The sequence below is a fragment of the Mustela nivalis genome (genome assembly GCF_964662115.1).
Source record: "Mustela nivalis genome assembly, chromosome: 3".
Taxonomy (NCBI): Eukaryota; Metazoa; Chordata; class Mammalia; order Carnivora; family Mustelidae; genus Mustela; species Mustela nivalis.
The window spans coordinates 63,595,872-63,622,455 of NC_139022.1; the positions used below are offsets into that span (position 1 = coordinate 63,595,872).

Here is a 26,584-nt window from a genome sequence, read left to right on the forward strand (position 1 = left end):
AAAATATTTCTGGACAAATATTGAAGAGTACCTAAAAGTCATTACAGAAGTTGATAGAACTCCTATTCCCAAAGCATTTACACCAAATAACTTAAGATACGAGGCACACTTAATGAATCTGTTTTCTACTCCCAATCTACATTTCTCAACTCTGTTATACGTTAATTTTATCACCTATAAAGTAGACTGAAAAAAATCAGTTTTCAAATTTATGTAAATAGAGACCTTAATCCACATACAAATGTACTTCATAAAGCACTTGTATTTGAAGTGGCACATTTATTAAGCAAGAAAGACAACACCTCACAGTATTTTTAATGAGAATACAGAGTTTGGTTGGTCACATGACATTAGAACTTCAGAACTGATAGCATTTTAAAGAAAATCTAGTTTCTTTTTATAGATGAGGAAAACAGGGATTTCAGAAATTGGTAATTTTCCATTCTCTAACAATTTTGTCATTACAGCTGTAGAACAATGTTTAATTAATGCTAAAGAGCAAAAGCAGTTGACCTCTTTAAAGGCAATTAAAATGAAACTAAAAAAACCATACCTGTTTGAGCTCAGGAATTGTAACAGACAATTGGTGACAAGTGTTAACATAGAACCAGACAAGCTTATAAAGAGTTCTTTACAGAAATTCTATTGTCAAAGACCAAATATATAGAGATAGATACAAAAAACACATGAAGTACATACATTATATATGTTTATGTAAAAACTAAGATTCATTTTTGAGTAAAATCTCAATGAAAGTTTCACTCTGAACAGTTTAAAGCATTACTCAGGGTTAAGATGAACTTTATTTCCTTTCCTTAAGGCTTCTACGAGGAGTAACATCAGCTAACAGTACATCTGCTTTCTCTACCCTTGATCACTCCTTGATTTGGGAGAAGTTACCTGAGAACACTAAATGGATATGCTTTGATAGATAGAGCTGGATACTTGCAAAGACAGCTCATAGTAATGCTTTCTGACATGTCCTAAGAAGAATAGTAGTCCTGCAGGCTCTTGGGTAAATGAACTCAGAGATTATGTATTATGAAGCACACTGGAGTTGCATAAAGCTACCTTGTCCAAACCAATTTTTTTCAATAAAAGAGCTGTTATTTTGACCCAAAATATCAGACTTTCTTATTCCTCTATTGGCTCCAAAAGAGGGAAAGGGATAATAATGCATTAACCCTCTAAAATCCTAAAATTTGAAGACACAGAACATAAAGAGTCTTTAAGGACAAGGCTCTTCAATGAAACATTTTTTTTTTTTTTTAAATTAAAAGGTTCTGGGGCATCTGGGTGGCTCAGTTGTTTTATCAGACAACTCCTCATTTTGGCCCAGGTCATGATCTCAAGGTCCTGGAACTGAACCCTGAGTTGGGAATCCACACCCAACAGAGAGTCTACTTGAGGATTCTCTCTTCCTCTCCTTCTGCCCTTTCCCCTGTTGGCACAGTGCACTCCCCCCCCCCAAATAAATAAATAAATAAATAAATCTTAAAAAAAAAAAAAGTCAAAAGATTCTGGTACAAAATTATAAAACATACATAACAGAGCTTGGTTGGCATCTTATGAAAAATCACTCTTGTAAAATTCTATCATCAGTACATAAAACGTTGAGTGGCTTCTTGCAAAAGGAATTCTTTCCTGTATTAATCATCCAATTTTTTAAACTTTATGGGATATATGACATATATCCTGAATGATAATATCCATTAATATAGACTGGTAATATATAAAAACTTTACAAAGAATATGCTGTTACTTGAAATAAGGATTTAGTCTGATGCAGAGCACATATTAACACATATACAATAAAGCCACAAGTGGGTTAGAAGTCATAAGGCCATAACGAGGGAGAAATGTTGCTTGTATTAATTCTAGGGGTATAAATAAATGCTTTAAGCAAATTTCCTTTAGAAAACGGCAGGTCATCCTTGAAAAGCCAAAGCAAAGCTGGAGGAGTCATAATTTTGGACTTCAAGTTATATTACATAGGTGTAGTGATCAAAACATTACAGTACTGGCACAAAAACAGATACATAGATCAGTGGAAAAGAAGAGAAAACCCAGAAATGAGCCTACAACTATACAGTCACATCATCTTCCACACAGCAGGAAAGAATGTCCAATGGGAATAAGACTGTCTCTTCAACAAATAGTGTTGGGAAAACTGGACAGTAAGAGGCAAAAGAATGAAACTGGAATACAAAAATATTCAAAATGATTAAAGACCTAAATGTGAGACCTGAAACCATAAAAATCCTAGAGAACACAGGCTATAACCTCTTTCTAGACAGGTCTCCTGAAGCAAGACAAACAAAAGCAAAAATAAACTACTGGAATGTCATCAAAATAAAAGCTTCTGCACAGCTAAGGAAACAATCAACAAAACTAAAAGGCAACCTAGGAATCGGAGAAGACATTTGCAAATGACATAGGTTAAAGGGTTAGTATCCAAAATATATAAAGAACTTATCAAAATAGTCTCCCAAATAATCCACTTTTAAAATGGGCAGAAGACATGAATAGACATTTTTTCCAAAGAAGACATCCAGATGGCCAAGAGACACATGAAAAGATCATCAACATAACTGATCATCAGGGGAATACAAATCAAAACTATAAGGAGATATAACCTCACCCCTGTCAGAACTGCTAAAATAAAAAACACAGGAAACAACAGGTGTTGGCAAGGATGTGGAGAAAGGGGAACCTCTGCTCTCTTGGTGGGAATGGAAATGGGTGAAACCACTGTGGAAAACAGTATGGAGGTTTCTCAAGAACTAAAAAATAGAACTACCCTATGATCCAGGAATCACATTATTAGATATTAACCTAAAGAATTACATTAAAAAAAAAAAAGAATTCAAAGGGATTCATGCACCCTGATGTTTACAGCAGCACTGTCTACAACAGCCAAATTTTGGAAACAGCCTAGGTATTCATCAACTGATAAGTGAATGTGGTATATATACAAAAAAATATATAGAAATATAGAAATACACACACACATACACACCGAATGGGATATTACTTGGCCATCAGAAAGAATGAAATCTTGCCATTGGCAATGAGATGAATGGAGCTAAAGAGCATTATACTGAGTGAAAGAAGTCAGTCAGAAAAAGACAAATACCATATGATTTCACTCATATGTGGAATTAAAGAAACAAAATAAATAAGCCAAGGGGTGAGGGAGAAGAAAAGAGGGAGGCAAACCAAGAAAAAGACTCTCAACTATACAGAACTGTCGGTTACTACAGGGAAAGGATCTGGAAATGGGTTAAATAGGTGATGGGGATTAAGGAGTGCACTTGAAGAGCACCAGGTGATGTATGGAAGTACTCAATCACTACACTGTACACCTGAAACCAATACTACCCTGTAAGTTAGCTGTAATTTAAATAAAAACATTTGAGAAAATAAAGAATTAAAAAATAAAGAAAATGGTAGGTCTTTCAAGAAATATGAAATTCAACATATCTGTGAATATCTTGGTATTCTATTGGAAAGGCAATTTAATTGTTTTTATAGTTCTTGAAAGCCACTTTTATCAGAGGAACACAAGTGTTTTAACCATATATATATTACTTACCACATTTATTGTACTAAATGTATTCTGGGATATGGGGATCAAGGGCTAATTTTTAGAACTCTTCTAGCACAAGAAAGTAAGTAAAAACACTGCAATTTAATTCTATCATTGGTATTTCTAGGGCAATTCTAACTTTTTTAGAACTTGTAGGGGGCGTTCCTTCAGGCATTCATCAGAATATACTATCTAGCACAACAAAAGGAAAACAAAAACGAAAGCATTCACTTAAAGTTAAAGGTTTTATCTTTACTGTCAAAAAGTGAGAAATTATATACTAGATTCTTAGTTACAAGAAAATGCTTCTGTAGTAATTTTTTAAATGTTGTAGTAATTAAAAAAATATTTAGTTACTTACCTCGAACCATATAATACAAACAACTAAGGATATAATGACTGAACAGAGCTGGCATTTAGGCAGAGAAAGCAACTGTTTCTGTGGTGTGGACTTTCCCAAAATATCTCCCACATGGGCCTATCCCTGATGCCTGAAATTCCTCCGCAGTTGGTGCTAGTTAGAAATGCAAATAAACCTATAGCACTTATCATAATTAAGAACACTTTATTATGCACTAGCTTTTTAGGTCCTATGAATTCTTTACAATATGACACAGAGCTGGAACGTATTGAATGACACTCAGAGTATGTTGAAAAGAGAAGTCAGGGAAAAGTAGAGGCAGGAATAGAGATGAATGCAAAAGTCTGGTTCAGGAGGGAGGATAAAAGAACAGGGTCGAACAGCTGACTGCAAGAAGAAACTGCTGCAATAAACAGGAGCAGGGATGCTTAACAAGGTTTGTGGTAGGAAATGCTACTCTGTATTACAAGTGATTTTATGATCAGCCATAGGGCTTCACAGGACTTTGAAAACATAATGCACCCTATAAGTTGTATGCTGATAACTAAGATAAATAAAGGATTTATTGAAAAAATTATTCATTTGCATTTAAGAACTAAAAATATCCGTAAAAGTAACTTTTACTGTCAATTGTAATTAATCCACGATTATAGAAATTTTTAAAAATACTACTAAGTATATAGAAAGATTAAAATCACCTGTAATCCCCATACCCATTAACACCACTGTTAACATCTGGGGGTAGGGGGAGGGGTATGACCTAAACATTTTATGTATGTGTGTGAAAAAAACATATCACAAAATTGATGTTATTATATAGTTCTGTATCTTAATTTTATTTAAAATTACACTGTGATCATTTTTCCATTCCAGTGAATATTCTTCATTTTTTCAAGGTCACCAGGTTGAAAACTAATGGTTTCTAATGTTATGCTAGTGAACTATTTTGATTAAGCCTACTCCTACTTTGATTTTAAATCTAAAGAAAATCACCTTTAATAATTCCCTTTTATCAAAAAGATGTATCAACCCTTAAATACAATCAATATTGCTGCTTTGAATTCAAGGATTTTAAGATTTTCATGGTTTCTCTTATCTAAAGCATTTAACTAGGAAAGTAAATAAGTGAAAGGGTCAAAGTGTTGGATCACTGTTTTACCCAATATTGCAAAAGGTAGATACAAATCACCATATTCATATCGAGTAAACTGGGGGCTCTGAATGCTGAAACAGCAGGTGGAGTTTAGGAATTCTGTACCCTCCTGGCCTAGGAGCCAAATTAGGCCTTTGACTTAATTTCATTCAGCTGGACTTTGGAATTTTTTTCTTAAAGATGTAGTGTCTGTTTCCTGCCTCATCCTTTAAAAACACGGAATATGTGTGTATGCGTCTCCCTCTGTGTGTGTGTGTGTGTGTGTGTGTAGTTATTTGATTGAGGTCTCCAGTGGAGAGACCTGCGGGATGCTCTTACTTCAGTGGCATTATTTGTTTGGGGAAGGAGCAGTCATGCTCAGTCTCTTTGAGCAGAGGGAGGAAATGGAGCAGTTGCAGCCAAGTGACTTGTGGTAAGGAAAAAATGACACAGGCTAAGAGACTTATGGAAGCGTTCAATCTATGCAGGAACATACAATGAACAGGCTGAACTGGAGATGCTACTTTTATGGACAAAGGGTCCCTTAAGGAAGATGAACAAATGTTTAGGGAAAAAAGAATGGCTAGACAATCTATGTTGGTTAGCCAAAGGGGATGAAAGTCAAATCTGCTTTAAGTTTGTATTAGGAACTCTGTATTACTTAACTACTTCGTATGAGCATAAGAATGTAAGGTTGAAAAAGCAGGATTTCACTTCTATTGAGGACCCACTATAGTCTAGGCATACATGTTAGTTTGCTTCCTTAGAGACAATTTAAGTGCTGTTTACCCTTCTAATACAGATGAGGATACTGGGGAATCTTAGCTATTAAGAAACTAGCTCAAGAAAACATAGCTAGCAAAATAGTGAAATCAAGGTTCAGTGCAAAGACCTGTCTGTTTCTGCAAAAGTTACATGCCTTTTCTATGATATCACTTTGACTTAAATTTCAGAATTTAGTCTAATATTTTTAACCATATTATAATTTTACTAAGTAATCTATTTTTAGCTAGTGCAAGAGAAAAATAAATTGCGGGTAAAGGGATCTACTATGAGGGTGAGGAGATATTTAGAAAAGCAGTATTACTGAAAATATCTAAACATCATTATAAAATTAACTAATGTCTAAAATTTCAAAGTATTTCTAAGATTTATCTTAAGACTGCCATTTCTTATGAAAAAAAGGAAATTTTCATTGTTTTCCCCTCAAAATGCATCTTGTATGAATTACTCATTAGACTAATTCATATGGACTTCATCAAGAGTAACAAAACAGCCTACATCAAAGTAATTTCAATATAAAGAAAGTAAAAACCAAGTTAACTTAAAACTTTCAGTGACAGGGGCGCCTGGGTGGCTCAGTGGGTTAAAGCCTCTGCCTTCCGCTCAGGTCATGATCCTGGGATCCCGGGGTTCCCACACGGGGCTCTCTGCTCAGCAGGGAGCCTGCTTCCTCCTCTCTCTCTGCCTGCCTCTCTGCCTACTTGTGATCTCTCTCTGTCAAATAAATAAATAAAAAATCTTAAAAAAAAAAAAGCAGTAACATGTCCTCAGATTAAAAATAGTACATACTACATTGTGCAGCATACCTTCTCCATTAACATATTTTTGGAGAGTCAGTAAGAGTCACGTAATATTCCATTATGTTATATTATTGAAAAACAGGGTTCTTCACTTTCTTTAGATTTTATTATTCAGTCTATGAACATTATCTATAAACAATTATTGTTTAAACACTGAAAAGACTATATTAGAATAATTAATCAGAAAAACTGCCTAGTTAATAATGCTGTACTACTGGTTTCCAAAAAAAATTGTTTTCAGTCTTCACTAAGACTGTGCATACTGTTTATGAATTTTGTTTATGAAAAGTAACCACCTTTAACCACAGTTTCAATGGCTGTTTCACATGATTTATGGTTTCTACTCGAAGGAAGCAAGAAAATATTAAATCATACAACTGAACCCAAGTCAGTAAGGTGGAAAAAAATAGGGATTTAGAAAATGTAAATCAGATCTAAAGAGGGCTCATTTGTATTATCTAAGGCTATCTCCACAACTTATACATTCAAGTATTTAAAACATCCTGGCTCATTTAAATTAAGAATTCTCTTTAAGTTAAACATAATCAAATTAATTCCCTTATAAAAATCCACCCCAACACTCAACTTATGTACCAAACACCTGCAATGTTCCCTAAAACGGGAAAATCTTGCACATCAATAGATACTTCTAGGAACTGAGGCATAACATAGCGACATAAACCAAAAAGTTCTAAAGGCATTCTGTCATAAGATACGCATGCTGTAAATTGTTTAAATTTTCACTCTTTTTTAAGGTCTCAGCGAAAAAAAAAACTGGAGAGTAGGGATAGGATAGTCACTCGTCTAAAAAAAGAGTTTGTCGCTTCCAAAACCAAGCTCCATCTCATTTCTGGGTCAAATCCTGATGGGAAGTATCCGTGACAAATCAATTTTTTTTTTTCAATATTTAATCAGAGGCTTTGGAAACGGAAGAAATCTCAGGATAATTAGTCTTCAGGCAGCTGGTACATTATAAGCCCCAGGAGCATACACCCTTCTTTAAGGAAAAGAGTGTGTTTATGTTAAAAGGCATACAGGAGCCGCAGAGATATAACCATTACCACTTGGGTATGTTTAAAACAACAACAAAAAAAATCTGCTAGGGAGAAAAGAATAACACTATATTCCCCGTCACTGGTAGGTGGGCCTGGGGGATCCCAGCCACCTGCACTGACGCTAAATTATGTAAAGCAGCCAAGAGACTCCGCGAGAGACGTCCCACTCGGTTCTATGGAAACGGGAGACGCGGGTGGCCTAGCGTCTTCCTGGCAGGAGATCGACCTGCGGAGCTGCGCAAACAGGAGGCGGGGGAAGCCGCTCAAGCCCGCACTGCAGAGACGCTCGGCGGCGGTCCCAGCCGCGGCAAGGGCGGGGCGGGGCGGGGTCTGCGACCGCAGCCCACCAACGCGGGCGCAGAGCTCAGCTAGTCCGGGCCAGTGGGAACGAACGGTGGCTGAGAAGGCAGGAGAAGCGGGCACCGCCGGCGCTCAACCCCAACCCTTTCCCAATCTTAAAACCGGGAGACGCAGAAACTTTGGGGGCATGGAGGAAACAACCCCAGAGAGTCAGGGTACACTGTTGTCTTCCAAGCTGAGGCCCTTTACCTTCCCTGCCGGAGAGTCTGGGATGCTTCCCTCGGGTGGCGGTGGTGACTGGGGAGACGACTGCCGCTGCAGCACTCGCAGCCTCACTAATCCGGGCTCTGGGAAATAATTTCCCGCCGCGCGCTAGGCGGCCCCGGAAGCTATTGGACCATTTCCGGGTGGTTGTCAGTGACGCTCTCGAGCCGTCGTCAGGGTGGTCTGAGCGGGTGCCTGGTTGGATTCTGGCGGGCGGGCCAGGCTCCTGCAGATCTGCGCCAGACTTGGGAGACTGGTAAGTGATTTTTCTACAGTTGCCTCTTGGGCCTGATATTTCCGGCCGGTCGGGGCGCCGTGTAGCATCTTGGCCGGACCAAGAAGTGAGCGGGAGAGGGTTGAACCGGGAGGAGTCTGCATCAAGCCCTATGGCTCTTGACCCTCTGCTGCTGGAAAAGGCCCTGGGATTCCGGCTTACCGCCTTCTGCACTAGCATTGTCCGTCTCCAACTTGGAACTCGACGTCCGATCCCCAAGTGAGGCGAAGTCCACGTATACCGCGACTTGTAGTACCGAGTCTTTTTCCAGTGTTCGAGGAGTGTCATGACTCTCCCATCGGCAGGGTTCAGTCATTCTTGATTCCCGAGAGCTACTTTACCATCCTTCTCCTGAGTACTGTTTCCATGGACCTGGGTCGCACCTTTTACAAACATTTCAGACGTGGGATGAGGGAGTCGTTCATGTTTAGAATTAAACGTTCCCGCCGCTCTTTGAATTGGGTAAGAAGGGGCTTTGTTTTCCTCACTACCTGAGCTAATGGGCTTTACGTACACGTTTTAGCTTTTGGAAACCTGTGGTCAAGAAGTAGATGTACTTTCAGGGACGACTGGGTGGCTCAGTTGGTTAAGCAGCTGCCTTCGGCTCAGGTCATGATCCCAGGACACTGGCATCGAGTCCCACATCGGGCTCCTTGCTCAGTGGGGAGCCTGCTTCTCCCCCTGCCTCTGCCTGCCATTCTGTCTGCCTGTGCTCGCTCTCCCCGCCCCCCTCTGATAAATAAATAAAATCTTTAAAAAAAAAAAAAAGAAGTAGATGTACTTTCAGAACGAGTGCTCGTGCTCTGCTCCAGGTTTCCTAGCTAATGAAGGATTCAGGAGAATTTGGGAGGAAGGCCTGAGGTAACCACAATACTTTTATGGAGAATATTGGTTTGGATGGAGGAATAATGTGAAAAAATGTGTTCTTTCAAACGAAGATTTAAGCGATGTAGGAAACCGTGGCGATTTCTCTTGTGTAATGCAGTTTCTTCAGGTGGTGTTCCCACTCCACCTTGTATTTAAATCATCACTGTCCCCTTCAAAAGCAGCTCATTTCCATCCCCAAAAAGCCAGTTCCAAACGAGTTCTCGAAATTACTGTACCATGAAGAAAATTGGAGTGTGTTCAGTTTAAAGCCCCTGATGCATTAGTCCAGTTCCTTGTTACCTTTTGAGTAATGCAAGCATATTGAGGACAGCACATTGATACTCTAATCTTGTTGGATAATAGTTCAGCCACTTTTATAATCTCCTTTGGTCCCAATTTTGCCATGTTTATTTAATCTTGTGTTATTTCTCTCATTGAAAAGATTAGAAATAATTTAAGGGAGACAGGGTTTTTGTGTGTGTGTGTTTTGTTTGTTTGTTTTTATATTCTTGCTCTTGATTCTTGTTCTTTCAAATTAACACAGCCAACGACTAATACCACAAATATAGCTGCAGTTTTCCAGACACTTTACATTCCTTAAAATTACTACTGTCCTATAAGGAAAATCACATTACCCCTATTTTCCAAACATTTTGTACTGAGACTCAAAGACACCACTGAGACTGAAAGATATTTTAACAAATTATATAACTGCCACCACTGAGATTTGAACACAGTCGGCCGGACTCCAAACTTTGGCTCTTTTTACTGTTCTTTATACTCATAAATATCCCTAACATGAATCATTCCTTTCACACAGGTGAAACTGGATAGGTAATAGGTCACATTCAAAAGTCAAATGTATAGCAAAACTTGAGTTAGTAATTTTAGGGATGTGTTAATGAGTTAAGGAATTCCTTAAGTTAATGTATTAAGAATTAAGGAATGTGATAACTATTTAAGATATTACCAGGGTAAGTTTGACATATGAGTAATCCAATTTTTCTTGGCCAGTTTTATCATCATCACTCAACAAATATAAATAATCACAGGACCATCAGTGTATATAGGTGACTAAGTCCAGAATATCAGATGTCTCTTAGTCAGCTTTGCACACACATGAAGACACACACACGTGTATGATGTGTATGGAGAGAAAGAAAAAAATGAGTGAATGAGAACAAACTTAATAAAAATTGAACTTCATAATGCCTGTAAGGAATTACTACTTACTGGTTATTAGCAAAACTGTTATATTTTATTCTTATAACCCTCAGGCAGATGGTGCTTATCACACGTTTTAAGGGAGTATTCTTAATTAAACATACCCATTTCAGTATTCTATTTTATGTAGAGAAATAGAAATAGCCTAATTGTCAGGGAATTATTTTGCCTGAGAATAAATGAGAATAAAAGTTCATTAAAATCATACTATTTGTGTATTATAAATAACAATTTATAAAGAGTATCTTGTATAGACACAAGTGTATTATGTATAGCTAGTCTCAAAGACCGATGTGCTTTTTTAATCTGCAGACTTCTGACTCACCTCATCACATCAGGTGATTCTGGTTAAGGAAAGTGTTTGAGTGGTACAGTGGAAAGACTACAGTTGAATCAAGGATAAAGGTAAAAATCAGCATAGTAATACTAAAAAGCCTCTGGAAGTATGAAAAGAACACTGCCTCCCAGGCTCAACTGCTGATATGTTATTGGAGACAGGTTTTGAAACAGTGCTCCAGCTACTTCCTTATAAATTTTGGTTAAAGAACAAGTAGATAAGGAGAGAGGTGGATCAGGAAATAAATTGCTAATAGTGCATCTTTAATGTGTACGTCTATGAAACACACCTAGCTGTTTAAATCATTTGGTGGATTCTTTGCTGAATAACATCCTCAAGAAAATTAGCTAAAACTAACAGACAAAAGACAGTGTGATTTTGATTAATTAGGGAAAGCAGTATAATGTGAAGTACCTGAATTCAGAGAAGACACGCATATAAGCTCAAATTCATGGACTTACATATGTTCTAGGAAGAGTTACTTACGTTCTTTGAGCCCCAATTTGTTCATTTGTCAAGTGGTAATATCAACTTTACAAATGTATTAGAATTAAGTGTGATAGTGTGTGAAAGCACACAGACATCAGAAAAATGTTATTAGGGATTTGTCTAGTTTTGTTGTGATTTAATATAACCTAATTGCTTTAAAATAAGGTGGGGGACACCTAGGTGGCTCAGTCGATTGAGTGTCCAACTCTTGATTTTAGCTCAGAACTTGATCTTAGGGTCGTGATTTTGAGCCCTGTGTTGGGCTCCACACTGGGTATAGATCCTACTTAAAAGAAACAAAATAAAGTCTGGGGCTCCAACTGTGAAGTCAAACAGTTCAAATCCTAGGTCTGTCACTAGTTGTGTGACTCTGGGAAAGTTACTTTTTGCTCTTAGTGTTTGTTTCCTTATTTGTAAAATGGAAATAGTAATAAGGTGTTCATAAGCCTTGTGTGAAGATTAAATAATGATGCATACAGTTTAATAAGGTGGTTGGACTTGTAAATGCTTTCTTTGTTGACTCAGGTTCCCAGAGAAGCAGATACTAAGAGGGGATTAGATGTGCTAGAGGCTTACTGGGGAAAAGGCCTGTGAAGGATTAAAGAGAAGGGAGCAAGAGCAGGATGAAGTGCCTCCAGGCCTCAAGGCAGGTCAGACAACATGTGAAGAAGAGCAGGAAAGGAGAAAGAGAGAGGTGGAAAGAAAGTGAAAATAATATCAAACTGCCACACCATTGGAGAAAAGCTTCAGTGGGCCAATGGGGAATAGGTGTCCCAAAATCATGTTAGAGGAATCCCATGCTTCCACAGTGCTCAATGTAGTGTTAGCTGTTAGTAAAAATAACTAGTAGTTGTCACATGCTAACATTCTGTGTTTAAATTTCAACTCTAGACTGTAACTGTTTGCCCCAACTTCTAAGAAAGGTACAGTCTCAGAGGCACATGTTCTCAGATGAACAACTTCTTGTATTTTGTAGTATTCTTTTGTTAGCCAGAGAACAGCTAAGCAATCAAAAGTTCCAAATAAGAGTTAGAAATAAAACATTACCTAAGCAACTGATGTTTTGACATGAGGTAAACAATATGCTATTTACATTTCTAAATTCAGGTAGCCAGTAAATACAAAATCCCCAAAACCTGTGTAATGTTAATGTCCATAGTTTAGACATTAGCCCAAATGTGAATATCCATTTTTCTTCCTTTCCAAAGATACTTCTTTGGTTAAAAAGATCGTGATATTATGCTTTACTAGGTCACCTCTACACTCTTTGGTTGTTCTTAATAAGCAACTGTAGACATCAGTCAATTCGGTGCTTTTCAAATGGCAGGTTAAAATCCATCAATTTGGGGACTACTAGCCTGCATTTTTATTTTAGATATAAAGTGGCTTTAGGACTTGAATATAAAATGTGTTTGTTACCGTAAATTAGAGTCGAATTTTAAAGCAAGAGATTTAGACTAACTTTCATACCCTCCATGAGGAAATGAAGATTAAAGAGATATTTTAACTTGCCCAGATAACTCGGGAAACAGGTGTCTTGAGCCAAAAGGTCTTAAGAATCTAAATTTAGGGCTCTTTTTCATCATACTTCCAAGAAAAGACTTACTGTTTGCTCTATGTAGGGGATATAATTACTCTATTTTCTAGTTGGTTAATATGGCCATCCTTTTCTGTCACTTACATTATTCGCTTGCTAAGATTTACTGAAAAGGCTCTTCTCTGACCTTGACCATTCAGAGGTTGTACAGCTGAAGTTGTGTCTAGCAGTTAGCATCCATGCCCATATCACCTGAAATTACTTTCCATTTCCTTTTGGGGAACGCAGCTAATCCAACAGTGTAAGTCTGAAGTTTACCTAATTTAGACTGAGGAGTGATACGAGCTATTTTGAGGTGCATTCTACTGAAGAAGTCTTAGTTTTTAACCTAATAGCAGTGAATATTATTTTTTATTTCATTGTCATGACATTCTTTACCCATGTTCCTTGTTTTTTTAAACTTTAGTTCACTAAATAATATTTTTAAATGGAAATTTGTTGTATAATCCAGGTGATGATTTATTCCTTTGTAATTTGGTAAAGCATCAGTTATTTCATTTTCTATTCATAACTGCTCTCAAAAATGCCTGTGGGCTATTTAGCTCCTCAGGGATGAACTCTGTCTGCTAATCACAGATTTGACTGGAAAAGAGTTTGGAGCTCTTTGTATATGGAGCCTTCCTTCCATGCCCTCTACTTACGGGACGTTCTCTACCCTGGTATCAGTGAGGCTGCCTAAGCTTATTCCTTTGATGAACTTTTATCTGATCATGACCTTTTTGGGACTTTATCATTTATTCCTCAGAAGTTCTCAAACTTTTAGTTTAGGAGGCTTTTACACTCTTAAAAATTACTATTGACCTCAAAGAGTTTTTATGTATGTAATTCTACTTCCCTTTATTATATTATATTATATATTATATTATATATATATTATATATGTATTATATTATATTATATATTATAAATTAAAATTAACTTTTTAAAAAGTAATTAATTCAAATAAATAAAGCCTTATGTGTTAACATATAGAGCATTTTTAAAAAATTGATAATATTTTCCCAAAGAAAGTTTTTGTGGAAGAGTGACATCATTCCATGTTTTTTGCATTGTTTTTAATGCCTGGCTTAAAGAAAAGAGCTGAATTCTCAGATCTGCTCTTCTATTCACACTGTTGTGATATGTTGTTTTGAGTTGAAGTAAGTGAACAAAATCCAACCTTATACAGACTTGCAGTTGGAAAAGAAAGGAATATTTTAGTGGCCTTTTCAGATAATTGTGGAATGTTTTTCTTTGATCCTATACCTAAATTTACTAAGTGGTGGTTTCTTAAAGTTGCATTACAATGTGATATCTGAAACCCTATCACTGAACTTTTTGTAATCTGTAACTTTAAAATGTCCTTGGTCCATCTTGCATTTTTAATGACTCTTTTACAGTCATGTGATTTTTGTTATATAATGCACTGGCCATGTGCAAATAGTGATTCATTGAGGTAAGCTGATCTTCCAAATCTTAATGCATTTCATTATGTTATCAAAAAATCCTATTGATATTATCTGCAGTCTCATCAGGAAAATTTAAAAATACTAGGAATCTGTCCATCTCACAGTATATGAATTTTCCAGACTTCTTACTTTTGCTTTGAAAACTCTTTTTCATCATTGACAACAAATGCTATCTAAAGTTTTCCTTGAAGTGAGAGCTCAAATTGGTTAATTTTGAAAAAAGTGTGTGGTGTACTCAAAGATTGATCTAATAACATTACTAATTTTTACTGCCTCATTGAAGACATTGCTAACTAAGCCTGGCTTTGCTTTTTATTGTAGCTGTGAAAAAATATGACAGTGGTAAGCAGGATAATGTACCCCCTGCCCCCAGATGCTTACATCCTGATCCCTGGAACCTGTGACTATGTTAGGTTATAGCACAATTTTACACTGAATTTAAGATGCTAATCAGTTTACCTTAAAATATTGAGATTATCCTGGATTATCCAAATCGGTCCAGTGTAATCACAATGGTTCTCAAAAGTGGAAGACGGAGTCTGAAGAGGAATTCAGAGTAATCCAATATGAAAAGGACTCAACCCACAGAGCTAAATGAAGGAAGTGGGCCATGAGCCAAGGAATGAGAGCAGCTTCTAAAAGCTACAAATGCAAGGAAACAATGCATCCTCTCCAGAGCTTCCCGAAAGGAATGCAACTTTCCTGACCATTGCCTTTTAGCCTGGTGAGACCCATTTTAAGACTTCTAACCTGGAGAACTGTAAGATAATATATTTCTATGGTTTTCTGACAGTAAATTTGTGGGAAGTAATTATAACAGCAATAGAAAACATACAACTAACACAGTTTGCGGACTGCAGTCTGGGCCTGGGCATCATTGCTTTTGCATGATTAGTACAAATGTCAAACCTAGTGAATGGCATATGTCGTATTATTATGAAAACAGTTTTGAACTTTTGAATCCCATGAAAGAATACTGGGACTCCATCAAAAATCTGTGTACCACACTTTAGCATCACTTTAACTTCTGTTTTGTGCTTCCTTTGTGTACCACTTGATTTGGTACTAAGATGCAAAAATTAAGATGGCACAGTCTGATCTTACAAAGATTCAGTTTAAGGGCACCTGGGTGCCTCAGTCGGTTAAGCTGGCTTCAGCTAGGCCATCATCTCATGGGTCACAGCATCCAGTGCACCCCCCCACCCCCGCCACACACACACTGGGGAGTCGTTTTAAAGATTCTCTCCCTCTGTTCCTCCCCCTCACTCATGCAAGCACACATATACTCGCCGGTACTCTCTCTCTCTCAAACAAAAAAAAATTTTTAAAGATTTTATTTATTTATTTAACAGAAAGAGATCACAAGTAGGCAGAGAGACAGGCAGAGAAAGAGGGGGAAGCAGGCTTCCCACTGAGCAGAGAGCTTCATGTAGGGCTTAATCCCAGAACCCTGGGACCATGACCTGAGCCGAAGGCAGAGGCTTTAACCCACTGAGCCACCCAGGTGCTCCTCTCAAACAAAATCTTAAAAAAGAGATTCACTTTAGTGGGTTGGGAGTTGTAAGCAAATCAGTGATTACAGATAGCACAGAATGACTGGTGCCCTAACTAGTACACTTAAGTGAAGTACAGAGTTTTCATGTGCTTTCAGTCTAACGGGAGATATTACAAAAATAATTAAAAAATTCAAATTGCTGTTACAGAAATATTCCCACGGACAGGATGAGAGAGAGATGTTTACTTTCTCACTAGCAGATTAAGAGGGTTTTAGTTTCTCCACATCTTCCCCAATACTTGTTATTGTCTTTCTTTTGATTATAGCCATTCTAGTGAGTTGTGAAGTGGTATCTTTTGTGGTCTCAATTTACTTTTAGCTAATAACGGTGAGCATCATTTAACTTACTTACTGGCCATTTTTCTATCCTTGGAGAAATGTCTGTTCAAATCCTTTGCCTTTTTTAAATTAAATTACTTGTCATTTTATTGTTGAGCTATAATAGTTCTTTATACGTCCTGGGATACTATTCCCTTATCAAATATTTGATTTGCAAACATTTTCTCCCATTCTACAGATTATTGTTTCACTTTATTGATGGTGTCCTTTGAAGCACAGAGTTTTAATTTTTATGAAATCCAATTTACCTGTTTTTTTTCTTTTGTTGATTCTGCTTTTGGTGTTTTATTTAAGAAACTATTGCCTAACCTAAGATCAAGGAGAGTTTTACCGGTGATTTCTTTTAAAAATTTTCTGTTCTTCAGTGCTTATATTTAGGTGTTTGGTCAATTTTGAGTTAATTTTTGTATACCTCGTGATCAAAGAGTCTGAAAGTCCTTTTGGATGTTGGTATTTAGTTGTCTCACCAACATTTCTTGAAAAGACTTACCTTTTCCTATTGAATTTTCTTGAAATTCTCATAAAAAGTCAACTGGACATGCAGGGGTTTAATACTGGACTGTAAATTCTATTCCATTCATTTTATGTCTCTCCTTAAGTCTTGATTATGAAGCTCTATGGTAAGCTTGGAAAAATGGGAAATGTGACTTCTCTTTGTTCTTTTTCAAGACTGTTTTTGCTATTCTGGGTCCCAGGCATTTCCATCTGAATTTTAAGACCAGTTTGTTAATTTTTGCAAAATAAGCAGCTGAGATTTTGATAGGGAATGCATTCATTCTGTATGTTGATTTAGGAGGTTTTGCCACTTTAACATTATTCTATCTTTCAGTCCATAAGACATGGGCTTTTCATTTATTTAGGTCTATGTCAAGTTTTTGAAATGAGGTTTTCTACCTGAAATGAATGTCTTGCACCCCTTTTGCTAAATTCTTCCAAACTATTTTATTCTACTTGATGTTGTTGTAAATGAAATTGTTTTCCTAACTTTTTCAAATTCAGTTCACTTCAGTGCTAGCATAGAGAAATAAAATTGATTTTTGTTTATTAGTCTGATGTTTTACGAACTTTGTTAAATGTATTTAACTCCAGTATTTTGGTTTTTTTTAAAAAGAATTTCTTAGAGTTTTGTACATATGAGATCATATCATCTATAAATGAAGATATTTTTACTTCTTCCCTTCAAATTTGGATGCCTTTTATTTACTGTCTTGCCTAATGTACAGTGTTGAATAGAAGAGTTAAAAATGGACCTTTTGTCTTTTTCCTGATGTTAAGGGCAAAGCTTTCAGCCTTTTACCATTAAGTATGAGGTCAACTGTGGGTTCTATTCCTAATTTGTTGAGTGTTTTTCACCATGAAAGGGTATTGCACCAGGTGCAGTACCTCCCAAGGACAGCACAGTCTTTGAAGCTTAGAGATCACCCACTTGCCCTTACCCAGCTACTCCTTCTGCTCCCTGGCAGTTATATGGCTACTCTTATGCCTGGAGTGAGTGCACGGCTCTGTAGCCTGGGGCCCTACCTCTTCTGTGTCCCCTCCCTTGGAGGCAACACTAGCCTTTACCCCCTTGTTCTGGGGCTCCTGGCTTTCATGTGTGACAACAGCCTTCCCTTCCTGGGCTGTGACTTCACTGCAGGGACCGATCTCCCCCTGCTCCTGTTCTTCCTCTGTGGGTGAGGAAGCACTTCAGATTTCTCTTAAAGGACAGAGCACTCAATTTGAAAGGCTTCTTCTTCTTTCTTTTTTTTTTTTTTTTTTGTTTTGTTTTTTAAAGATTTTATTTTATTTATTTGACACAGAGAGAGAGATCACAAGTAGACAGAGAGGCAGGCAGAGAGAGAGGGGGAAGCAGGCTCCCCACTGATCAGAGAGCCCGATGTGGGGCTCAGTCCCAGGACCCCCAGACCATGACCTGAGCTGAAGCAGAGGCTCAACCCATTGAGCCACCCAGCCTCCCTTGAAAGGCTTCTTGAAAGAGAATTTCTTTTGCAGGGTGTTCTTGGTGGGGGCAACCCCCTTGACTTCAGCACGCTGGCTAGGGGTTGCTGACTGGATGATGTCACCAGTGGCCCTGGATAACTGCTCTGTTCACAGGGAGAGATTACCCTTCACCTGGGGTATAAGTCTCTATTGCTTTTCACTTGGTCATTCTCCTGTCCTTTGGCCTTAGGTGGGGAACACCTGCTTCCACCTTGGTGGTCACGTTGCCTCAGGGAGCCTTGGAGTTCTGGCTGCCCATGATGGGGGGTTCTGCTGGGGTGCCCACAGCCACTCTGGGCTCACCGTTACACAGAGAATAGTTCTGCCAGGTGAGCCTGGCCTCCAGAGGGGCGGAGCTTGTGCCGGAGGAGGAGAGGACTGGGGAAGGTGGGAAATGAGCAGCACCCGCTCTGGATACCCACACCAACCCACTAGCTGTGCCTCCCACCAATCCACTCTGCATCAGAATGTCCTATACGCTGCTTTCTGTGTATCCCATAATACGTGACACGTTGTGTTTTGACTATCATTCAGTAAAATTTTTAAAAATTCCTTGTGATTTCTTTTTTGTCTTCTTTAGAAGTGTATTCTTTAACTTCTAAATATTGAGGATTTTGCAGATTTCTTTCATTTACTGATTTCTAATTATGTTCTTTTTTTTTCCCCAAAAAGATTTTATTTATTTATTTAACAGACAGAGATCACAAGTAGGCAGAGAGGCAGGCAGAGAGAGAGGGGGAAGCAGGCTCCCTGCTGAGCCTAGAGCCCTATGCGGGGCTGGATCCTAGGACCCTGGGATCATGACCTGAGCTGAAGGCAGAGGCTTAACTCACTGAGCCACCCAGGCTCCCCTCTAATTATGTTGTACTCATAGAATATACTTCTTATGGTCATATTTAAAATATATTTAGACTTATTTTATGACCTGGTATGTGGTCTATTTTAGAAAATAGTTTTTGACATCTGAAAGAAAATATGTATTGTGCCATCTGACTGAGTGACTATATAAGAGTAATGTTGAGTAGGTGAACAATATTTTCTAATATTCTTGCTGATTTTCTGTTCTATCAGTTTTTGATAGGAGACTATTCAAATATCCAACTCTACTTGGGTTATTATTTTTTTCAGTTATGTCATTTTTTGCTTCACTGATTTTGATGCTTTGTTTTAGGTGCATATACATTCATAAGCATTAAATTTTTTTCTGATGTACTGACCCTTTGATCATTTTGAAATATACTATTTTTCTCAAATACCATTTTTTTTTTTTTTACAAATTTATATATTCTTCTTAAGTAGGCTCCAGGCCCAACGTGGGGCTCAAATTCATGACCCTGAAATTAAGAGTTGCATGTTCTACCAACTAGCCAACCTGGTGCCCTTCAAATACTATTTTTTAAAGCCTATTTTGTTTAATATAAGTGCAGAAACTCTAGTTATAATAAAGCTACTGTTTGCATGGAATTCCTTTTTCAGTTCTTTTATTTTGAATCTGTTTTTTGTCATTGAATGTAAGATACATCTTTGTAGACGACACATGGTAGGATGTTGCTTTTTTATCTACTTTGATGATTTATTTCTTATTTTAATTTTAATTTTTAAGTTATTTTTTATTTATTTGAGAGAATATGAGAGAGAGCATGAGAGAGAGAGAGAGAGAGCAAGAGTGCACAAGCAGGGGGTGAGGGGTAGAGGGAGAAGCAGATTCTGCTTCTCTCTGCTAAGCAGAGAGCTTGATGGAGGTCTTGATCTCAGTATGCTGAGATCATGACCTGAGCTGAAGGCAGATGCTTATGTGACTTAGGCACCCAGGGACCCTAATTTTAATTTTTTTAAAAGTTTTTTATTTTTCAGTAATGTCTACATCAAACATGGGGCTCAAACTCACAACCCTGAGATGAAGAGTCACATGCTGTACAGGCTGAACAAGCCAGGCACCTCTTACATTGATAATTTCTGCCTTTTGATTTAGGTGTTTAGACCATTCATATTTAATATACTTATTAGTATGGTTTGTTGTACATTTTTCATTTTGCTATATTTTTAATGATTCCTGTGTTTTTTCTTTGAGGCTTATTTTATTTTATTTATTTATTTTTAGATTTTTCAATTAATATGTAATGTGTTATTTGCCTCAGAAGTACAGGTCTGTGAATCATCAGGTTTACACATTTCACAACATTCACCATAGCACATACCCTCCCCAATGTCCATAATGCAGCTACCCTATCCCTCCTCCCCCATCCCCCAGCAGCTCTCAATTTGTTTCATGGGATTCAGAGTCTCTTATGGTTTGTCACCCTCCTAATCCCATCTTGTTTCATTTTTTCCTTCCCTACCTCCATGACTGCCTGCCTTGCCTCTCAAATTCTTCATATCAGAGAGATTATATGATAATTGGCTTTTTCTGATTGACTGATTTCACTTAGCATAATACTCTCTGGTTCTATCCACGTCATTGCAAGTGACATTTCATTTTTTTGGATGACTACATTATATTCCATTGTTGTATATATACCTCATCTTCTTTATCCATTCATCTGTTGATGGACATCTAGGTTCTTTCCATAATTTGGCTATTGTGAACATTGCTGCTATAAACATTCGGGTGCATGTGTCCCTTCAGATCACTACATTTGTGTCTTTAGGGTCAATACCCAGTAGTGCGATTGCTGGGTAGTAGGGTACCTCTATTTTCAACTTTTTGAGGAACCTTCATACTGTTTTTCAGAGTGGCTGCACCAGCTTGCATTCCCACTAACAGTGTATGAGGGTTCCCTTTCTCTGCATCCTTGGCAGCATCTGTCATTTCTTGACTTGTTAATTTTAGCCATTCCTGACTGGTGTGGGGTGGTATCTCACTGTGGTTTTGATTTGTATTTCTCTGATGCTGAGTGATATTGAGCACTTTTTCATGTGTCTGTTGGCCCTTTGGATGTCTTCTTTGCAGAAATGTTTGTTCATGTCTTCTGTCCACTCCTTTTTTTTTTTTTTTAAAGATTTTATTTATTTATTTGACAGACAGAGATCACAAGTAGGCAGAGAAGCAGGCAGAGAGAGGAGGATGCAGGCTCCCTGCTGAGCAGAGAGCTCGACATGGGGCTGGATCCCAGGACCCTGGGATCATGAGCTGAGCCAAGGGCAAAGGCTTTAACCCACTGAGCCACCCAGGCGCCCCCTTCTGCCCATTTCTTGATTGGATTATTTGTTCTTTGGGTGTTGAGTTTGATGAATTTTTTTTTAATTTATTTATTATTTAAAAAAAAAATTTTTTTTATAAACATGTATTTTTATCCCCAGGGGTACAGGTCTGTGAATCACCAGGTTTATACACTTCACAGCACTCACCAAAGCACATACCCTCCCCAATGTCCATAACCCCACCCCCCTTCTCCCAACCCCCCTCCCCCCAGCAACCCTCAGTTTGTTTTGTAAGATTAAGATCACTTATGGTTTGTCTCCCTCCCAATCCCATCTTGTTTCATTGATTCTTCTCCTACCCACTTAAGCCCCCATGTTGCTTCACCACATCCTCATATCAGGGAGATCATATGATAGTTGTCTTTCTCTGCTTGACTTATTTCACTAAGCATGATACACTCTAGTTCCATCCATGTTGTCGCAAATGGCAAGATTTCATTTCTTTTGATGGATACTAGCCCTTTATCTGATATGTCATTTGCAAATATCTTCTCCCATTCTGTCAATTGTCTTTTGGTTTTGTTGACTCTTTCCTTCACTGTGCAAAACCTCTTTATTTTGATGAAGTCCCAATAGTTCATTTTTGCCTTTGTTTCCCTTGCCTTTGGCGATGTTTCTAGGAAGAAGTTGCTGCAGCTGAGGTCAAAGAGGTTGCTGCCTGTGTTCAAGGATTTTGACAGATTCCTGACTCACATTGAGGTCTCTCATACATTTTCAGTCTACGTTTGTGTGTGGTGTAAGGAAATGTTCCAATTTCATTCTTCTGCATGTGGCTGTCCAATTTTCCCAACACCATTTGTTAAAGAAAACTATCTTTTTTCCATTGGAGATTCTTTCCTGCTTTGTCCAAGATGAGTTGACCATAGAGTTGAGGGTCTATTTCTGGACTCTCTATTCTTTTTGATTGATCTGTGTGTCTGTTGTTATGCCAGTACCATACTGTCTTGATGATGACTGCTTTGTCATAGAGCTTGAAGTCTGGAATTGTGATGCCACCAACTTTGGCTTTCTTTTTCAACATTCCTCTGGCTATTTGGGTTTTTTTCTGATTTCATATAAATTTTAGGATTATTTGTTCCATTTCTTAGAAAAAAATTGATGGTAATTGATAGGGTTACATGAAATGTATAGATTGCTTTAGGTAGCATAGACATTTTCACAATATTTGTTCTTCCAGTCCATGAGCATGGAACACTCTTCTATTTGTTTTTGTCTTCCTCATTTTCTTTGATGTGTACTTTATAGTTTTCTGAGTACAGATTCTTTGCCCCTTTGATTAGGTTTATTCCTAGGTATCTTATGGTTTTGGGAGCAATTATAAATGGGATCAACTCCTTAATTTCTCTCTCCTCTTTCTTGCTGTTGGTGTATAGAAATGCAACTGATTTCTGGGCATTGATTTTGTATCCTGACACTTTACTGAATTCCTGTATGAGATCTAGCAGTTTTAGAGTAGAGTCTCTTGATTTTTCCACATAAAGAATCATATCATCTGCAAAGGGTGAGAGTTTGCCAATTTGGATGCCTTTAATTTCTTTTTGTTGTCTGTTTGCTGAAGCTAGTACTTCTAGTACTTTTAGTACTATGTTGAATAGCAGTGATGATAGTGGACATCCCTGCCATGTTCCTGACCTTAAGGGAAAAGCTCTCAGATTTTCCCCATTAAGGATGATATTCGCTGTGGGTTTTTCATTGATGGCTTTGATGATACTAAGGTGTGTACCCTCTATGCCTAAACTCTGAAGAGTTTTGATCAAAAAAGGATGGTGTACTTTGTCAAATGCTTTTTCAACATCTATTGGGAGTATCATATGTTTCTAGTTCTTTCTTTTATTAATGTATTATATCTCATTGATTGATTTATGGATGTTGAACCAACCTTACAGCTCAGGAATAAAACCCAGTTGGTCATGGTGAATAATCTTTTGAATGTACTGTTGGATCCTATTGGCTAGTATTTTTGTAAGAATTTTTTCATCCATGTTTATCAGGGATATTGGTCTGTAATTCTCCTTTTTGATGGGATCTTTGTCTGGTTTTGGGTTCAAGGTAATTCTGGCCTCATAAAATGAGTTTGAAAGTTTTCCTTTCATCTCTATTTTTTGGGACAGTTTCAAGAGAATAGGTATTAATTCTTCTTTAAATGTTTGGTAGAATTCCCCTGGGAAGTGTCTGGCCCTGGGCTATTTTTTGTTGGGAGGTGTTTGATGACTGGTTCAATCTCCTTACTGGTTATGTGTTCAGGTTTTCTATTTCTTTCTTGTTCAGTTTTGGTAGGTTATATGTCTCTAGGAATGCATCCATTTCTTCCAGATTTTCAAATATGCTGGCATATAGTTGCTCATAATATGTTCTTATAATTGTTTGTATTTCTTTGGTGTTGGTTTTGATTGTTTCTCTTTCCTTCATGATTTTATTAATTTGGGGCCTTTTTCTTTTCTTTTTGATAAGACTGGCCAGGAGTTTATCAATCTTACTAATTCTTTAAATAAACCAGCTCCTAGTTTCGTTGATTTGTTCTACTGTTCCTTTGGTTTCTTTTTTTTTTTTATTAATTTATTTGACAGAGAGAGATCACAAGTAAGCATGGAGGTGGGCAGAGAGAGAGGGGGAAGCAGGCTTCCCACTGAGCAGAGAGCCCGATGCGGGGCTTGATCCCAGGACCCGGGGATCATGACCTGAGCCGAAGGCAGAGGCTTAACCCACTGAGGTACCCAGGCGTCCCTGTTCATTTGGTTTCTATTTCATTGATTTCTGCTCTGATCTTTTATTATTTCTTCTCCTGCTGGGTTTACGCTTTCTTTGCTCTTCTTTCTCCAGCTCCTTTAGGTGCAGGGTTAGGTTGTGTACTTGAGACCTTTCTTGTTTCTTGAGAAGGGTTTGTATTGCTGTATACTTTCCTCTCAGGACCTTGTTTGCTCTGTCCCGGAGATTTTGAACAGCTGTGTTTTCATTTCCATTTGTTTCTATGAATTTTTAAATTTCTTCCTTATTTTCCTGGTTGACCCATTCATTCTTTAGCAGGATGCTCTTTAGCCTCCCTGTATTTGCGTTCTTTTCAACTTTCCTCTTGTAATTGAGTTCTAATTTCAAAGCACTGTTGGCTGAAAATATGCAGGGAATTATCCCAGTCTTTTGGTACTGGTTGAGACCTGCTTTGTGACCTAGGATGTGATCTGTTCTGGATAATGTTCCTTGTGCACTACAGAAGAATATATATTCTGTTGTTCTGGGATGGAATTTTCTAAATATATCTGTGATGTCCATCTGGTCCAGTGTGTCATTTAAAGCCTTTATTTCCTTGTTGATCTTTGGCTTAGATGATCTGTCCATTTTAGTGAGGGGGGAGTGTTAAAGTCCCTTACTACTATTGTGTTATCATCAGCGTGTTTCTTTGATTTTGTAATTAATTGGTTTATATAATTGGCTGCTCCCATGTTAGGGGCATAGATATTTAAAATATTTAGATTTTCTTGTTGGACAGACACTTTAAGTATGATATAGTGTCCGTCTTCATCTCTTATTATAGTCTTTGTCTTAAAATCTCATTTATCTGATAAAAGAATTAACACCTCTGCTTTCGTTTGATGACCATTAGCATGGTAAATGGTTTTCCACCACCTCCTTTTAAATCCGGAGGTGTCTTTAGGTCTAAAATGAGTTTCTTGTAGACAGTGTATCGATGCATTTTTTTTTTTTTTAAATCCATTTTGGTACCCTGTGTCTTTGGATTGGGGGATTTAGCCCATTTACATTCAGGGTAACTATTGAAAGATATGAATTTAGTGCCATTGTATTGCCTGTAAGGTGACTGTTACTCTATATTAATAATCTCTGGTCTGTTACTTATAGGTTTTCTCTTTGCTTAGAGGACCCCTTTCAATATTTCCTGTAGGATTGCTTTGGTGTTTGCTAATTCTTTTAGTTTTTGTTTGTCCTGGAAGCTTTTTATCTCTTCTTCTATTTTCAGTGACAGTCTAGCTGGATATCGTATTCTTGGCTGCATATTTTTCTCTTTTAGTGCTCAGAATATATCATGCCAGTCCTTTCTGGCCGGCCAGGTCTGTGTGGATAGGTCTGCTGCCAATCTAATATTTCTACAGATCTCTTGTTCCGAGCTGCTTTCAGGATTTTCTCTTTGTCACTGAGACTTGTAAGGTTTACTATTAGATGACAGAGTTGGGACCGATTTTTATTGATTTTGAGGGGGATTCTCTGTGCCTCCTGGATTTTTTTTTTTTAAGATTTTATTTATTTATTTGACAGACAGAGATGGGTGGGCAGAGAGGCAGGCAGAGAGAGAGAGGAGAAAGCAGCCTCCCTGTGGAGCAGAGAGCCCAATGTGGGGCCTGATCCCAGGACCCCTGGGATCATGACCCAAGCCAAAGGCAGAGGCTTCAAACCATTGAGCCACCCAGGTGCCCCATGCCTGCTGGATTTTGATGCTTGTTCCTTTGCCAAATTAGGAAAATTCTCTGCTATAATTCACTCCAATTTATCTCCTGCCCCCTTATCTCTCTCTCTTCTTCCTCTGGGATCCCAATTATTCTAATATTGTTTTGTCTTATGGTATCACTTATCTCTCGAATTCTCCCCTCTTGGTCCAGTAGTTGTTTTTCTCTCTTTTACTCAGCTTCTTAATTCTCCATCATTTGGCCTTCTATATCACTAATTTTCTCTTTTGCCTCATTTATCCTAGCAGTAAGATCCTCCATTTATTTTACAGCTTTTTTTTATTTCAACTTGGTTAGATTTTAGTTTTCTTTATTTCTCCAGAAAGGGATTTCATTTCTCCATAAAGGGATACTGTAGTATCTTCCATGCCTTGTCGAGCCAGTTAGCATCTTGATAATCATCATTCTGAACGCCAGTTCTGACATCTTACTAATGTCCATATTGATTAGGTCCCTAGCTGTCAGTATTGCCTCTTGTTCTTTTTTTGTGTGTTTGGTGAAAAACTCACTTTCATTTTATCCAGATAAGAACAGA

General features: G+C 37.8%; 2 protein-coding genes across 9 annotated transcripts in view; one reads left to right on the plus strand and one right to left on the minus strand.

The window, feature by feature from the left end:
- Positions 1-8,401, minus strand: part of SLF1 (SMC5-SMC6 complex localization factor 1) — a 76,043-nt gene extending 67,642 nt beyond the window's left edge. The window contains exon 1 of the mRNA XM_082723962.1: positions 8,270-8,401. The gene's annotated coding sequence lies outside the window, so the exon portion shown is untranslated. The remainder of the gene's footprint in view (positions 1-8,269) is intronic.
- A 43-nt stretch (positions 8,402-8,444) lies between these two features.
- Positions 8,445-26,584, plus strand: part of KIAA0825 — a 405,355-nt gene continuing 387,215 nt past the window's right edge. For all 8 annotated transcript variants that reach the window (XM_082723954.1, XM_082723960.1, XM_082723959.1 and 5 more), the window contains exon 1: positions 8,445-8,540. The gene's annotated coding sequence lies outside the window, so the exon portion shown is untranslated. The remainder of the gene's footprint in view (positions 8,541-26,584) is intronic.